The sequence below is a fragment of the Prionailurus viverrinus genome, chromosome A2 (genome assembly GCF_022837055.1).
Source record: "Prionailurus viverrinus isolate Anna chromosome A2, UM_Priviv_1.0, whole genome shotgun sequence".
Taxonomy (NCBI): Eukaryota; Metazoa; Chordata; class Mammalia; order Carnivora; family Felidae; genus Prionailurus; species Prionailurus viverrinus.
Genome location: NC_062562.1, coordinates 160963285 through 160980094, shown reverse-complemented (window position 1 = coordinate 160980094; position 16810 = coordinate 160963285). Strand labels below are relative to the sequence as shown.

At 37.1% G+C, this 16810-nt stretch overlaps 1 protein-coding gene and 1 long non-coding RNA gene across 3 annotated transcripts in view; one reads left to right on the top strand and one right to left on the bottom strand.

The window, feature by feature from the left end:
- The window catches only part of CNTNAP2 (contactin associated protein 2), a 1382613-nt gene that overhangs the window by 986190 nt on the left and 379613 nt on the right, over nucleotides 1-16810 (bottom strand). The gene's annotated exons all lie outside the window — the stretch shown is intronic.
- The window catches only part of LOC125161130 (uncharacterized), a 51127-nt gene that overhangs the window by 947 nt on the left and 33370 nt on the right, over nucleotides 1-16810 (top strand). The window lies entirely within an intron of this gene.

Genomic DNA, 16810 nt, shown 5'->3' with positions numbered 1-16810 from the left:
CCATTACAATTAGAATTCAGATAGCTGGCTCTTAAGATGACAAAATACAGGGTGATCCTGGGCACTCGTCCCTTCCAGGTTTCAAATCCATTCCCTACTAGCAGCATGATCTTTCCAAATCTCCTTATTTTGCTCATGATGATTCCCAGCCTCCCCCCGTGCCTTCTAGAGAGATCCCCACCTTGCCAGGGCATCAAGGTCCTTGGGGGCCTGCCTCTGCTCTTGCCTATTTCTCCATTCACCTCTCCCTCAGCCATACCAAACCTGAAACGTGTGGAGCAGGCCAAGCCTCATCAGGCCTTTCTCTCCGCACAAGCAGTTCCTTTTGTTTCAAACGTCCTTTCCTATGTTCTCTTCCTGTGGTGGTTCCCGGATGACTCTTGTTCCTCTGTCAACATTTTAATGTCACTGCCCCTGGCAGGACTTCCGTAAGTACCTAGCCCTGCGTTCATGCCCTGCACGGTCTCCACACTCCCTCAGGACCCTGGGTGGCTCTAAGCCGTGGCTCTTACAGAAACTGACTGAAATGGTTCTGTTCTCTGTCTCTTCACTGGAATCAGAGTCCTTGAGGACTGTGTCTGTATGCTCTGTGACGCCAGTGCCCCCCACCCCGCGAAAGCAGAGACTTCAAAACAATTTTTAAACTAATAAACACGCAAATGAATGAATTCACCCAAAAGCTCTTCCCAGCAAGTAGCAGTAACAGCCTGTGCCACAGACTGAGACCTTGGTTTGAAATCCAGCTCACTGCCAACTTTAGCGATAGGAACTTGGACAAGTTCCTTAGCAGCTTGAAACTTGAGTTCCTCCGTCTAAAAAATTAGAATGAAACGTACCTCAGTGAGTTGTGCAAGGTTTCAAAGAGAAAAAAAAAATACATGCGTAACCTTGTGTATTTTGAGGAATGAAAACCTTACTCTCTTTTAATTGTCACACAGTGAAGAAGCCATGCTCTCAACTCAGGCTGCCCAGGTGCCCTCACGTCTCGGCACTTTTCCGAGATACGTGATGATACGTTGGTTAGACTGAGAAAATCGCATCCTGTTGGCTAAGTATTACTTTACTTCTCTAGGCTGGTTCTGAGTCACAACGGGATGGGTCCATAACAGTCCGATAGAGCCAGAAAGGAGAACCCAGCACGCTGCGCATCGCGAGCACATTTCCAGCTTCCGGTAGTAACTATTTGGCAGCACTAAGATCAATCCACACATGTTAATTCCTCAGAATGCAAAATGATGCTCATTGAAACCAGTGAGTTGAAAATCAAATACAGTAAGAGAAAAGGAGAGCAAGAACTCTGAGGAACTTGACAGTCAAGAGAAACGGAAGCCCAGGCCTGTGCTGTGTCTCCTTAAAAGATAGAATATACTAGAACTGTGGTTCTCAAGTGCTGGCCTGCTTCAGAACCACCCGGAGGGCTGGCTAAAACACAGATTTTGGGGCTCCACGCCAGGATTTCTAATTTGGTAGGTCTGTAGTGAGGACAGAGAATTTGTATTTCTGCCACGTTTCCAGGTGATGCTAAGGCTGGGGTTTGGGGCCACACCAAGTGCTGCTGGATTAGAAGAAGAGGAAGAGGAGGGGAAAGAGCATGTAATCAAATGTTGGGCCGGCTTTCTGTGACCTAGGAGAAAAGACACAAAGAGGAGGAGTACTCTTGAAAAAGACTGGGGCCATGACTTCCTGGGAAACTAGAGGATAAGACACATGGGGAACGAAAGCCAAGCTGTGATTCCACCAGAAGGTAGCCCCCAAGCAGGGGCACCTGGGTGGCTCAGTAGGTTAAGAGTCTGACTCTTGATTTCAGCTCAGGTCACGATCTCACAGTCCGTGAGATTTAGCCCTGCCACGGGCTCTTGAGCTGACAGCCAGAGCCTGCTTGGGATTCTCTCTCAGCCCCTACCCGCCTTTCTCTCGGTCTCAAAATAAACTTAAAAAAAAAAAATGTTATCAAGCAGGGAAATGTGCTGATTCTTCTGTGCTTCGGCCAGGTTAGAGAACTGTAGTTGAGATCAAAGTACTATTCAGTTCTATTTAGTTCTATTTTTTCTCCTTCAACATTTCCTTCTTAATAGATACATATAAAACAACCTCAAATTGTGGGTTATTTGCAAATTACCACTTTTGTACGTTATAAGGCCTCCAACGACCTATCTCTGTTCCACCCCCCAAAATGCTGGCACATGTTCTCTTCAGCCCTAGCTTAGTAACAGGCAAGAGTGGGATCAGTTTTGCTTTTTAATCCACAGGGTCCTATGTTATGGTGATCTTGTTCACACTTTTCTACTGTTGCAGTGTTGTTTAGGTGGGGCTAAGAAATGTGTACACTTTGGCAAAATGTCAATTCCTGAAGGGTGTGGAGACACAGAGCTCTTTTGAGGTAGCTAGAAATCTAAAGGCAATAAAATAAAAGAAGGAACAAAACCCAGAGTGAACTGAATTGTCCTTTTCCTCTCCATAAATAGTGTTTTTCACTGATATATAACCTCTAGGATATGAAATTACTGGAGTTCCTGCAGACCTAAGACATGACTGTCTCTTTGCACTAAAACTGTGCCTCTCCCCACAGTCCATCAGAGGAACAGTCCATGGCCTCCACTCCTGTGCTTCTGAGTTCAAGGATTCTGTGAACTAAGTCTTTCTTCCAAACCCATGGACTTGGCCTCTACATAGGGACCCCCCCTTTTTTTTTTAATTTCAGAATTTGGTATCAGTCCTATTCCGTCTTCTATAGTATTTAACTGTACTTTTAATGCAAATGTTATGGAAACTGGTCTTTAGCTTACTCTGTGAATTAAATATAGTTTGGGGCCTAATTTGGAAACACACTGTATTAGGAGTTAGGGGGGGCCTGTCACTTTTTAGCTGCCTTTGGTTAGACACTTACCTTCTCTTCACTTTGGATTTTATCTGTAAAATCCAAGGGTCAAAAGATGATTTCCCAAGACACTTCAGCTCTCCCTGGGCCTCCCCCTTCGTCACTGTATGGTTCTAGAATGTTCAGAGTGAGTCATTTTATATTCCTTTTTCCCCCTCCTTTTTCTTTCTCATCTAGAACACTACATCTGATAGGTATATCTAAATCTTCCCGGTTAGAGTCCTGATTTTTTTCCTCATCATTTGAATTTAGTCCTTAGAAACCATAATGGGCTAATACCAGAAAACTGATAATATTCAGCCCAAGTATTCTCTCACAATCATTTTTCTGTCTTCTGAGATCAATTCAGTTCCCATTTTTCATATCTCTTTCACAGAGCACTTTATGTAATTATAATGTTACAGTGAATTAAATCTGGCTAATAGTGACATAGTTTAATGCTTCATAAATTATTCAGTTTGCCAGCCAACTAAATGCTGTAAACTAGCTGACAAGGTGACGGGTACATCATTGCTTGTGGTAATATATATAAACCGATTATAATCAATTTTTTTCTTTAGGAATCATCATGAGTAGAATGCGTATCAATACGTTCGGCCCTCAAGCCAACACCACTGTGATGCCAATGTCACAGTCAGTGCTCACTACTATGGAAATGATAGGCAGACAATATGTGACAGTGACCTGAAGAACAATGGGTAAAAATTTCCTACTTTGACATTCTTATAATCTGAATATTGTAATATACCCTATTCACACAGAGACTTTCTACTTTGTAACAAAACTCAAGTAATACAAGATAGAAAGCCATTATTAAAGACTTTCCTATTTTGCCTTATGAGCACCATCAAGAAAACACATCTTGATATTTGATGCTTGTACGGCAGCTCCCCAGGACTTATCCTAGACCACTTAAAGGAAGTAATTATGTAAGAAATGACTCCTTTAAATCGTTCTATACCATAATAAAACTAGGAAGACCCATCCTCTTCTTTCTTGAACCATAATGAATGGTCAAAATGAAAACGTTCTTTTTGTCTCTGGAACGCCGAAAGAGATTCACAGAACTCTGAATGTGACAGATAATACATCAGACAATGGACTGAATACTTTGGGGATACAGATACTTCTGGGAGTCTGTACAATTCAGTGAGTGGTACAATTTGAACAAAGACTGGAAGCTGCAGAGTAGCGAGAAAATTTAAAATGTTGTCTAGTTGTCTACACTATTTCTAAAAACGATTCATCAACTTTTAAATATTTTTCCAATTAATATTAATAAATATGTACATACAGCTCTGTATGCATTTCTACCCAGAGATGTATACAGAGTTGTATTTTATTTAAATATAAAGTCTGCATTATTGTCAGTGGAAATCACCGAGATTTAGTTGTGTGGTAGCTAGTTTTGCTGCTATGCAGACTTTTGAAGGCTAAAATGTTACCCTTACTTGCACACTGTTATCAGCGTTACAGGCTTTACGCGTGCGATTTTGAATGTAATGTTCCGTACGGAATTTTCTGTGCTGTTTCTATAGATGGACTAGAAATATGGAGTATTATTATGTTCTTTGTCCTGTGGATGCAGTGGGGAAAGAAGTGGAGCATAATATTAGTGCTTTCTTGTTAATATTATTTACTCTTGTATCAGGAAAATATCAAGTATGTTGTTGTGGTTTTACCTCCTGGTGGAAGAGATAAAACTTTGTGCTTTAGCCTTTTCTATTTATTTCATTGTTTTTATTTGCTTAGGAGAGAAATTTCACCTAAAGTATCTGTCAGAAATGCCAAATTCATTGTGATATTAAAAGGAAAAATGGTTAAGTACCTCACAAGTTGTCAAGTACTCTATGCTCCTTCTGCAAAGCCGTTGGACACGCAGCTCAAATGAGGTCACTTGAGGATCTATAGAAAGTGTTATGTAACTATTATGGAATCCTGGGACCCCTGTCATTGGCAAAACAAAGCTTCGGGTAATTTTTGTGATGTTATCCTCTTGAAAAGAAGCATTTATTAATGCAATTTTAAAAGCAATGCTTTCTAAAATTATTATCCACACTTTTCCAAATTTCGAGTTACTTTTCTAACTCTTGTCAAGCATAGCAAACTCTTCGGGTCCATTCCCATGACCCAAACCCTACAACCTATTTCAGCTGCTTTTTTGCTTAGGATTACCTAATTTCATGTGAGTTCCATGGACTTCCTTCTCTATTTTAAAATATCTGTACAGCCTGACCTTCCCTTTTCCCTGTTACGTTCTAGTCTGAGAAACAATTGAAACAAAACAAAACAAAATCTTCCACTATGAGCTTCAGTCTTTGTCATCTAAGATTTTAGATTTACAGAAGCACAATCTGTTACATTATCTCCGGGAGAAGAGAGGATAATTCATCCCATAATTCTTGTTAGCTACTTGGAACTAGTCAATTTCATAGCTCTCCCTCTCCTATCACTATCCTCTGCTTCCTATTATCTACCGAATAATATAATACATGTATCTGAAGTATATTGTAAATTGTAGCAAAATCTCCTCCTTGCCAGGCCCCAAATGTCTGACCTGCTGTTGTTTTCTTGACTGTCCTCATTTCCTTTTAGACCTGTATCCTGCCCCAGGTCCTGCCCAACCCTGCTAACACACATCTATAAACCCCTGAGTCCTTGCCTCTGGGAGGCCTTTACTAAGGTCACACTCCCTGAAATTCTCAATATTTTCCTTGGGCCATTTACCTTCACTCAAAGCCTTAAGTGAATGAAACTGGACTTTCTCAAACAGTACTACACTATTCTCCTCAAAATCCTTCTGAATGAAAGGTTTTCTAGCACCCTCTCCCCCACATCAACTTTTTCATTAGCCCATGTCAGGAAGAGGGGGCCAACTTGTCACTTAAATACAGCTCTGTTCCTATAAGCATTCTGCCCCGTCGTTTCAACTCTCAAAGACCTGTTTTCAGTCCTTTCTTGAAAGTCCATTTATGTGGCCATACCTCAAACCTTCCCATTTAAAAAAAGAAAAGCCCACACAAATATCAACCACCGATGAAATCAACACTTCTGAAATCTGTAAGTTAGGATTTCTTACTTTAAACATTCTCAACGGCAGCTTTTGGGCGTCCTGAATCCCGTGGCCTCTTGCTGATCTGCCCAGTCAGTATTTGCTCCTGACCTGGTTTACACAACCTGATATACCACTAAAATGATACACTTGCTAGGACAACAGATTCCCTCTCCTTTTAGCTCTTCTCTTGCACATGCCCTGCCAGTCTCTAAGCCAGAGAAAATGGTACCAGCCATTCTGTATTTTATCCACTGCTACTTTAATTCTCAAGGTACGGGGGCACAAATGATGACTGACTCCATTACAAACTGATAACGTACAACCTCAACTGGGACCACAATCCTTGCCCCGCACCGCTGTTCACCCCTACTTAAGTCTCTAGTATAGTTTCCATGCTGTGCTATTCAATTTTATTTACAAAGATCAACAAATTACTCTTTTCAAGTTGAATTGGAGGGGAAAGAAAGTCAAGTCTTTCCCACAATACATGATTTGTTTCTCATTTTATCAGTTTTTTTTCTTTTTAATGCAAGATGTATAGGAAAGAAAAGTAATCTTCATATTCTTTTGTAACTTTTTCCAGTTTTACTGAGATACAATTGACATACAGCACTTTTTAAGTTTAAGGTGTACAGTATAATGATGGGACTTGCATATATTGTGAGATGATCACTACAAAAATTTAGTTAATATCCATCATCTTACATAGATACAAAAAAGAAGGTATTTTTTCCTTATAATTAGAACTTTTAGGATTTAGTTGGAACATTTTTTATATACCGTTCAGCAGTGTTAACTATAGCCATTGTGTTGTTTATTATACCTCTAGTATTTATTTATCTTGTAATTAAAGCATGTACTTTTGACCATCTTTATCCAGTTCTCTCTCCCTCTACCCTTGTGTCTGGTAGGCACAAATATAATCTCTTTTTCTATGAGTTTGCTGTTGTTTATTTCGTTTTTAGATTCTGTATATAATTGAGATCATATAGTATTTATCTTTTTCTGTCTGATTTATTTAGCATAATGCTCTCAAAATTCATTTATGTTGTCACAATGGCAGGATTTCTTCCTTTTTTATGGCTGAATAATATCCGTGTGTGTGTGTGTGTGTGTGTGTGTGCGCGCCACATTTCCATTCATCTTTTGGTGGACACTTAGGTTATTTCCATGTCTTTGCTACTGTAAATAATGTTGCTATGAACATGGGGGAAACAGCAGACAACTCTTCAGTGTAATGTTTTCATTTTCTTTAGATAGATCCACAGAAGTGGAATTTCTGGATAATATGGTACTTCTATTTTTAATTTTTTGAGGAACCTCCATACAGTTTTTGTAGTGGCTGCACAAGTTTAGAATCACACCAACAGTACCCAAGAGTTGCTTTGTTTCCACAACTTTGCCAGAATTCTTTATCTTTTCTTTCTTTCTCTTTCTTTCTTTCTTTCTTTCTTTCTTTCTTTCTTTCTTTCTCTCTCTCTCTTTCTTTCTTTCTCTTTCTTTCTTTCCTTCTTTCTTTCTTTCTTTCTTTCTCTCTCTCTCTCTCTCTCTTTCTTTGCTTCCTTCCTTCCTTTTTCTTTCTTTTTTTTTTTAATGTTTATTTATTTTGAGAGGGGAGGGAGTGGCCGAGGAAAAGGGAGAATGAGAATCCACCCTGTCAGTGCAGAGCCTGATGTGGGTTTTGATCTCATGAACCATGAGACCATGACCTGAGCTGAAACCAAGAGTCGGATGCTTAACCGACTGAGCCACCCAGGCGCCCTCTTTTCTTTTTGATGCCAGATATTCTAACACGTATGAAGTGATATCTCCTTGTGGTTTTGATTTGCATTTCCCTAATAATTAGTGATATTGAGCATCTTTTCATGTACCTATTGGCTATTTGTATATTTTCTTTGGAAAAATGTCTTCTCCAGTCCTGTACCCAATTTTAATTAGATGATAGATTTTTTGTTTTTGCTTTTGAGTTGTGTAAGTTCTTGAATTTAGATATCAACCCCTTATCATATATATGATTTACAAATATTTTTTTCCCATTCTGTAGTTAAGCAATTTTCATTTTGTTGATTGTTCCTTTTTCTGTGCACTAGCTTTCCAGTTTGATGCCATCCTACTTGTTCATATTTGATGTTGTTGCTTGTGCTTTAGGTGTCGCATCCAAAAAATAATTTCACGTCAAGAAGCTTTTTTCCTATGTTGCCTTCCATGAGTTTTCTGGTCTTAAATTTAAGCACTTAAGCCATTTCAAGTTAATTCTTGAGAGTGGTGTAAGACAGAGGTCTAGTTTCATTTTTTTACATGTGAATATCCAATTTTTTCAGCGCCATTGAACAAACTGTCTTGTCTCCATTGATATTTTGGCTCCTTTGTCAAATGTCATTTAACTATCCATACATGGGTGTTTTTTTTTCTGGGCTCTCCTTTCTGTTCTATTGGACTATGTGTGGTTTTACGCCAGTACCATACTGGTTTGATTATTATAGCTTTATAACATAGTTTGAAATCACAAAGTGTGATGTTTCTACTACTACTTCTTTCTCAGAACTGCTTTGGCTATTTGGGGTCTTTTGTGGTTCCATATACATTTTAGGAAGTTTTTTTTTCTACTTCTCTAAAAAAAGGCCATTGGATTCTTGATAGGGATTGCATTGAATTTACAGATGGCTTTGGGTAGTATGGTCCTTTTAACAATGTTAATTTTTCCAATTCCTGAACTCGGGATACCTTTCTCTTTATTTGTATCTTCTTTATCACATTTTTTGTAGTCTTCAGTTTCCTGAGACCTTTGACCTCCTCAGTTAAATTTATTTTCAAGTATTTTATTGTTTTTGATGCTTTGTAAACTGAATTGTTTTCTTTACTTCCTTTTCATATAATTCGCTGTTACTATAAAGGGATGCTACTGATTTTTAGATGTCAATTTTATATCCTGCCTCTACTGAATTTGTGGATTAGACCTGAGAGTTTTTTGGTGGAGTCCTTAGGATTTTCTATATACAAAGCCATCTCATCCCCAAATAGAAACAATTTTACTTCTTCCTTCCCAATTTTAATGTCTTTTGTTTACTTTTCTTGCTTGATTGCTCTTGCTATGACGTTAAGTACTGCACTGAATAGGAGTGGTAAGCGTTGGCACCTTTGTCTTGTCCCTGATCTAACAGGAAAGGCTTTCAAACTTTCAAAGCACTGAGTGTGATGTTAACTGTGGGCTTATCATATGACCTTTATTATGTTGAGGTGTGTGTTCCTTCTGTACCCATTTAAGGAATGGAATTTTTTACTGTTGTTGTTGTTTTAATCATGAATAGATACTGAATTTTGTCAAATGCCTTTTCTGTGACTATTGAGATGATCATAGAATTTTTTTCTTTCATTCTATTAATGTGATGTATCCAAATGATTTTTTTAAACCACCCTTGCATCCCAGGGATAAATCCTATTTAATCATAACAAAGGATCTTTTTTAATGTACTACTGAATTCAGTTGGCTAATATTTTATTGAGGATTTTTTCATTTATATTCATCAGGGATACTGGCCAGTATCTTCTGTAGCTTTTCTAGTTTTGGTATTATGGCCTCATAAAATGAGTTTGGGAATGTTCCTTCCTCTTCGATATTTTGAAAGAGTTTGAGAAACACTGACACCTCTTTTTTAAATGTTGGTAAAATTCACCAGTGAAGACATCTGGTCCTGGATTTTTCGTGTTGGGAGATTTTCGATTACTGATTCAATCTCCTTAGCAGTAATTGGTCTGTTCCAATTTTCTACTTTTTTTTGACATAATCTTGATAGGGTGTAAGTTTCTAAGAAGTTTTCTAATTTTTCTAGGTTCTCTGATTTGTTCATGTATCGTTGTTCCTAGTAGCCTCTTATGATCCATTGTATTTTTGTGGTATCAGTTGTAATGTCTCCTTTTTCATTTATACTTTTGTTGATTTGAATCCTCTCTTTTTCTTGGTTATTCTAGTTAAAGGTTTTTATCTTTTCAAAAAAAAAAACCTCCTAGTTTGGTTAATGTTTTCTATTGTTTCCTTGTTTTCTATTTCTTCTCCTATATTTATTTCCTACCTTCTACTAACATCAGACTTAGTTTTCTATTTTTCTTAACGTGTGTAGAGTTTTCTTGTTCCTTAATGTAGGTATTTATTGCTGTGAATTTCCCTCTTTAACAGCTTTTACTGTATCTCATAAATTTTGGTATGTTGTGTTTCCATTTTCATTTGTCTCAAGATACTTTTTATTTCTTTTAATTTCATCTTTGATTCTTTGGTTGTCCAGGCCATATTCTATTTAGAATACAAAGGATGCTAAACAAGTTGGCTTTAGATATTTTCTTATTCAATTCTTACTACTAAGCATTGCAATACAGACACCTCCATTTTTGTAAATAAAAAAACCCAGTCTAAATAAGGGTAATAATTTGTCCAAAGAAACCATCTTGGTGAGAGAACCCCTGGTCAATACGTTCTGTGAAAATATTTTCTGCACCAGCCCTCTTCCCCCACTTCTTCCATCAACACAAACCACAAGTCCTGAAAGTGTTGTAAATTATTGGCATTTAACACAAAACCAAAACAGAACAAAAAACTCCTGATTATACTCGGATTAAAGCATAGTAGTTTGATTTTGTCTTGTTATATAAGTGTGTTCATGGCTTTAACAATATCATTTTAAAGGATTTGTGGGCCACTTGAACTTAAAAAGTCAAGTTCTGAAGTCTTATTTCCTTTAATGTATCTGGGCAGCCAAGCCCAACTGCCAGACAGAATTTAGTAAGAGCCAAGACTAAAACAATGTGGCTCCACAAAGGGGAAGGAACAAGACAGCCCCACAGCAACAGAATAGGCCTCTGGTCTCTGCAGCTGATGTTGTATCTGACGAAACCTACTAGGGGACAGTCTTCTTGTGAACTCAAAAAGGACTCAGGTTTTGTTGAGGACTCTTAGACTATAGCATTGACTCCATCTATCCCTCCTGTCTTCAGTCTCAAGCTGGTATGTTATTCCTGGAAGACTGGGAAACTGTAACCCTGCCAGCCTTCCTTGGTCTGAGATCTTCCCTTTAATTCCTCACTAGGTCTTTGGAGGCCTGGAGGCCGCAATGATGTTTCCTTATACATTTTTTTCACACCTGGTGAGCCCGCATCTGTAGGAAGGAAGTTTCTCATTGACCTAGCAGGTCAGTAGAAAAGTCGTGGAATATAGCTGTTTTATTCTAAAACTCACATTATTTTGTTAGATTGCTTTAAGGGGGAGAAATGATCACATTGTGCTTTTATAAATCTGAACAAAACCTACATTCCCTCCCTAACAACTGAAGTCCATCCTTCCTTTTCCCCTGTTCCTGCTGCACCCAATGTCACACGCGGCTCTCATATTCTCCAGGTGCTGCTTTCTCTTCATGTCTTTACACAGATGGCTTTCAGGGGCTGAAGCACCTTTTCCCCTTCTAACCGCCTTTTGATGTTCAGTTCAAATGTCACTATTTCTGTGAATTCTTCCACCCTGCGTGTTCTCCTTTCAATTTCCCATGGTAGTTCACACACAACACCTTGCGCTCCATACTGGAGTAGGGGTCTACGACTATAGCCCTCCTCTGTGAAGGACCAGGATAGGGAGAAGGCAGACAATAAATAAAGGGCGGGCTCCGAAGCTACAAAGTAGTGGCCCGAGCCCAGCTCTTCCACTCCCCACCCCCCCACCCAACAAGCGTTTCTTGGTCTAAATCTCAGCTTTCTCACCTTTAAAGTTAGGGCAACAATAACTACCTCAAAAGTTCGTTGCAAAGTGAATGAGATAATTTACATACACGTAGACTAGAAAAGATCTTCCACACCATTAAAAACAGTGTATCACATAATATCAGAAACACACAAAAGAATGTATGTATATTCTTTTATATTTGTATTTATATATATATTTATATTTATATATGTATCTATGTATATATATGTATACACATATATAATATATATACACATATATATGTATATATATACACATATATATGTATATATATGTATATATACATATATACATATATTACGTAATTATATATATAATATATATACATATATAGTATATATGTATATATATGTATATATATGTACTTATATATATATGTATATATGTATATATTCAGGTTATAAGGCACATCACATAAGCCCCTTTGAATGTATTACTTAACATAATTCAAATATTATCACTAAGATCGGTGTGTCCCCTTCTCATCCCCTCTCGCCTCAAATCAAAAACTATTCTAAAATGTCTTCTTTTCCTTCCCTTTCCTTTTAAAACAGTTTCAACAACAAATACTGTTTTTCATATGGAAAAGACTATTTTATATTTACCCATATAAATCTGTAGCTTGTAAGTTTGTAGCTTTGGTCAATGCGGTGTTACTTCTGGATAACATTTCATTATTGTGCTTATTCCACAGTTTAGCACACTGCATTTGCATAATAATTTAAATATTTTGATCCAAAGGTTTGCTATTGAAGTGTATCTTACATATAACATTATGCAAATTTAAGGTGTACAAAATGTTAAATCGGTACATTTATATATTGTAATGTGTTTGCCACTGTACAGATAATTAGTACTTCTGTCATGCTACATAATGATCCCTTCTTTTTAGTGGTTAGAATCATTAGGTTCTAGTCTCTCAGCAAGTTTGATGAATTACAATACAGTATTGTTGTTTATATTCACTATACTATGCAACAGATCTCTAGGGCTTAATTACTACTCATTATAAGGATACAGGTTGTATCCTTAAACAACATTTGTCCTATCCCTTTAATCCCTATGTTCTGGTTACTATTTTGTTTTTTTTTACAAATTTGGGTTTTTTTTTTAGGTTCCACATAGATCCTACAATACTTTTTTCTTTTTTTGAGTTATCTCATTTAGCATAATACTGAACAGTGTTAATATTAACACTTTGTATGGGTTTTCTATTCCCCTGTGCAAGAATTTCTCTAGCATACATAGCTAAAGTGGAATAGCTGATTTGTAGATTGGAGCATGTTCAACTTTACCAGGTAATGTCAAATCTGTATCCAAAGATGTTATGTCTATGACTGAATATAGTAGTACTCTAAACTGGCCTTTTGAAAGAACTTGCTTTTGTGGTTTTTTTTTTTTATCATCTTACATAATTCATGTCTCCTCTAACCTTTATTATTTACTACTTTCTACTTACAGAGGATTTATTTTATTGCTCTGATCCTTCTTTTTTATGTCTTGTTTTTGGTTTTGTGGGTTTTTTTGTATTTTTTGAAAAGCTTTTTTCTTTTTTTTTAATTCATGTATAATTAACACACAGTGTTATATTAATTTCAGGCGCACAATACAGTAATTTAACAATTCTATACATTTCTCAGTGCTCATCAAAATAAGTGTATTCTTGGGGCACCTGGGTGGCTCAGTTGGTTAAGCATCCAACTCTTGATTTCAGCTCAGGTCATGATCTTACATTTCATGAGTTCAAGACCCACATTAGGCTCCACACTGATAGCATGGAGCCTGCTTGAGAATATCTCTCTCTCTCTCTCCCTCTTTCTCTCTGCCCTTCCCTCATTAGTGTGCTTTCTCTCTCAAAATAAACTTTTTTTAAAAAGTAAGTATAGTCTTAATACCCTTCACCAATGTCATCGATTCTCCACTCACCTCTCCTCTGGCATCCACCAGTTCTCTATATTTAAGAGTCTGCATTTTTGTCTTTTTTTATTTGTTCATTTTTTTTTGTTTGTTAAATTCCACATGTGAGTGAAATCACATGTTATTGTCTTCCTTAATGAACTTACTTCACTTAACATTATATCCTCTAGGTCCATCTATGTTATTGCAAATGGCAAGACTTCATTCCTTTTTAGAACTGAGTCATAATTCACTCTGTGTGTGTGTGTGTGTGTGTGTGTGTGTGTGTGTGTGTGTACACTTCTTCATTCATTTACTGATTGACACTTGGGCTGCTTCCATATCTTGGCTATTACATATGAGGCTGAAATAAACATAGGGTTGCATATATCTTTTCAAATCGGTGTTTTTATTTTCTTTGGGTAAATGCCCAGTAGCAGAATTATTGGATCATATGATATTTCTGTTTTTATTCTGAGGAACCTCCATACTGTTTTCCACAGTTGGCATTCCCTGCAACAGTGCACAAAAGTTCCTTTTTCTCCACATCCTTGCCAACGCTTGTTATTTCTTGTGTTTTTTATTTCAACCATTCTGATTATGTAAAGAGATAGCTCATTGTGGTTTTAATTTAAATTTCCCTTATGATGAGTGATGTTGAACATCTTTTCATGTGTCTGCTGGCCATCTGTATGTACTCTTTGGAAAAATGCCATTCAAGTCTTCTGCCCATTTTTAGATTACTTGTGAGTTTGTTTATTTGTGTTTGTGTTGAATTGTATAAACTCTTTATACATTTTGGACATTAACCACTTATCAGATCTATCATTTGCAAATATCTTCTCTTTTTGGTAGGCTGCCTTTAGATTTTGTTGATGGTTCCTTTTGCTGTGCAAAAGCTTTTAATTTTGGTGTAGTCTCAACAGTTTAATTTTGCTTTTGTCCCCTATACCAGAGAAGACATACCCAGAAAAATGTTTCTGCAGCCACCATCAAAGAAACTATTGCCCATGTTTTTGTCTAGGAATTTTATGGCTTGAGATGGCATATTTAGGTCTTTAATCCATTTTGAGTTTATGTTTTGTGTGGTGAAAGAAAGTGGTCCAGTTTCATTCTTTTGCATGTAGCTGTCCAGTTTTCCCAGCAAAAGTTGTCGATGAGACTGGCTTTCCCCATTGTATATTCTTACTTCCTTTGTTGTAGATCAACTGAGCATATAATCATGGGTTTATTTCTGGACTGTCAGTGATGTTCTGTTGATCTGTGTGTCTGTTTTTGTGCCACTACATGTTCTGTGGCACTACAGGGTGCCAATACTTGTTTTGATTTCTACATCCTTGTAGTATATCTTGCAATCTGGGAATGTGATGCCACTATCTTTGTTCATGTTTTTCAAGATTGCTCTATTTTGGGGTCTTTGCTTCCATACAACTTTTAGGGTTAATCTAGTTATGTGAAAAATGTTGTTGGTATTATGATAGGGTTTGCATTAAATCTGTAGATTGCTTCGACAGCATGAACATCTTAACAATTCTTCCAATCTAGGAGCACGGGGTATCTTTCTATTTGTGTTATCTTCCATTTCTTTCATCAGTGTGTTACAGTTTTCAGAGGAAAGGACTTTGACCTGCTTGGATAAGTTTATTCCTAGGTATTCTTTTTGGTGCATTTGTAATTGGGATTGTTTTCTTAATTTCACTTTCTGCTACTTCATTACTAGTGTATAAAAACGTGATAGATTTCTGTATATTAATTTTCTGTTCTGCGATTTTACTGAGTTCATTTATCAGTTCTAGAAGGTTTTGGTGGCCTTTAGGGTTTTCTATAATTAGCATCATGTCATCTGCAAATAGTAAAAATTTTACTGCCTCCCTACCAATTGAGATGCTTATTATCTCTTTTTCTTGCCTGATTGATGTGGCCAGGACTTAGAGTATTATGTTGAATAAAAGTGGTGAGCATGGACATTGTTGTCATAATTTTGGAAAAAAGCTCTCAGTTTTTCACCACTGAGTATGATGTGATTGGAGGGTTTTTTCCACGTGACCTTTATTATGTTGAGCTATTTTCCCTCTAAACCTATTTGTTGAGAGTTTTTATCACGAATGGGTGCTATACTTTGTCAAATGCTTTTTTTGCTTCTATTGAGATGATCATATGCTTTTTATCCCTTCTCTTGTTAATGTGGTATCACATTGATTAATTTGTGAATGTTGAACCAGTTTTGTACCTCTGGAATAAATCCCACTTGATCATGGTGAAGCATCTCATTTAATTAATGTCTCCTCTTACCCTTATTATTTATTCTTTTCCACTTTGATAGGATTTATTTTAATGCTCTGTTCCTTAAGATTGATATTTATATAATTTTAGCCTTTCTTTTCTAATAAAATATTTCAGACAACAACATCCACTGTGTGAATCATTTCAGATGACTTCCTGGTGTATAGGACATTTCTGTCTCTATTGAGCCTTTTTAATGTTATTTTTTCAGTATTACATTTAGACACAATTGCTGTTTTAGTTTTGACTTGTAGATATAGGTCACTTCTAAGTATTTTACATTTCTGTGGTTATTTATTTTGAGCATTTAGAACTATGCATTTTTTAAAGAAAAAATATTTTTGTGTTTGACAGTTCATTCATTGATCTTCCTTCTTCCTTTCTACACCCACCTCTCTCCCCCTCTTCTTTCTTCTCACACTACAGTCTGACACCTTCTCCATCCTTCCCTTTGACCTTCCTTTCTTTCCTCCACCTAATGTGCTGATGTGTATATTAATGTGCCATAATATGTTTAGACCACCAATTTTTACCAAACTTTGAGCTCTGCAAGGTAAGAAAGAGGTAGCTGGAATTTTGTACCTGATGGCACCCCCTCCAGCTTCTGGGTGTTTCAGTCATGTTATTGTTAAAATGCTCCAGTCATTTTATTATTTACCCTCCTTATGCCTTAAAGAGTCCTTCAATATAATTTGAACACTGTACATATTCTATAAATACGTCAGAGGGACCTTAACTCTCCATTCTGAGATTTTTCCAATCTGCATCATATTAGATACTTTGGTTTCAAGCAAGAGGAAGTCCAAATCCAGCTAAGTGGTAAAGGGCTCAGGCAGTAGAAACCTCAGAAGCAGGGTAGCCTTAAGAGTGATCCAATCTCAGGGCCCCTGGGTGGCTCAGTCCATTGAGCATCTGACTTCAGCTCAGGTCATGATCTCACGGCTCGTGAGTT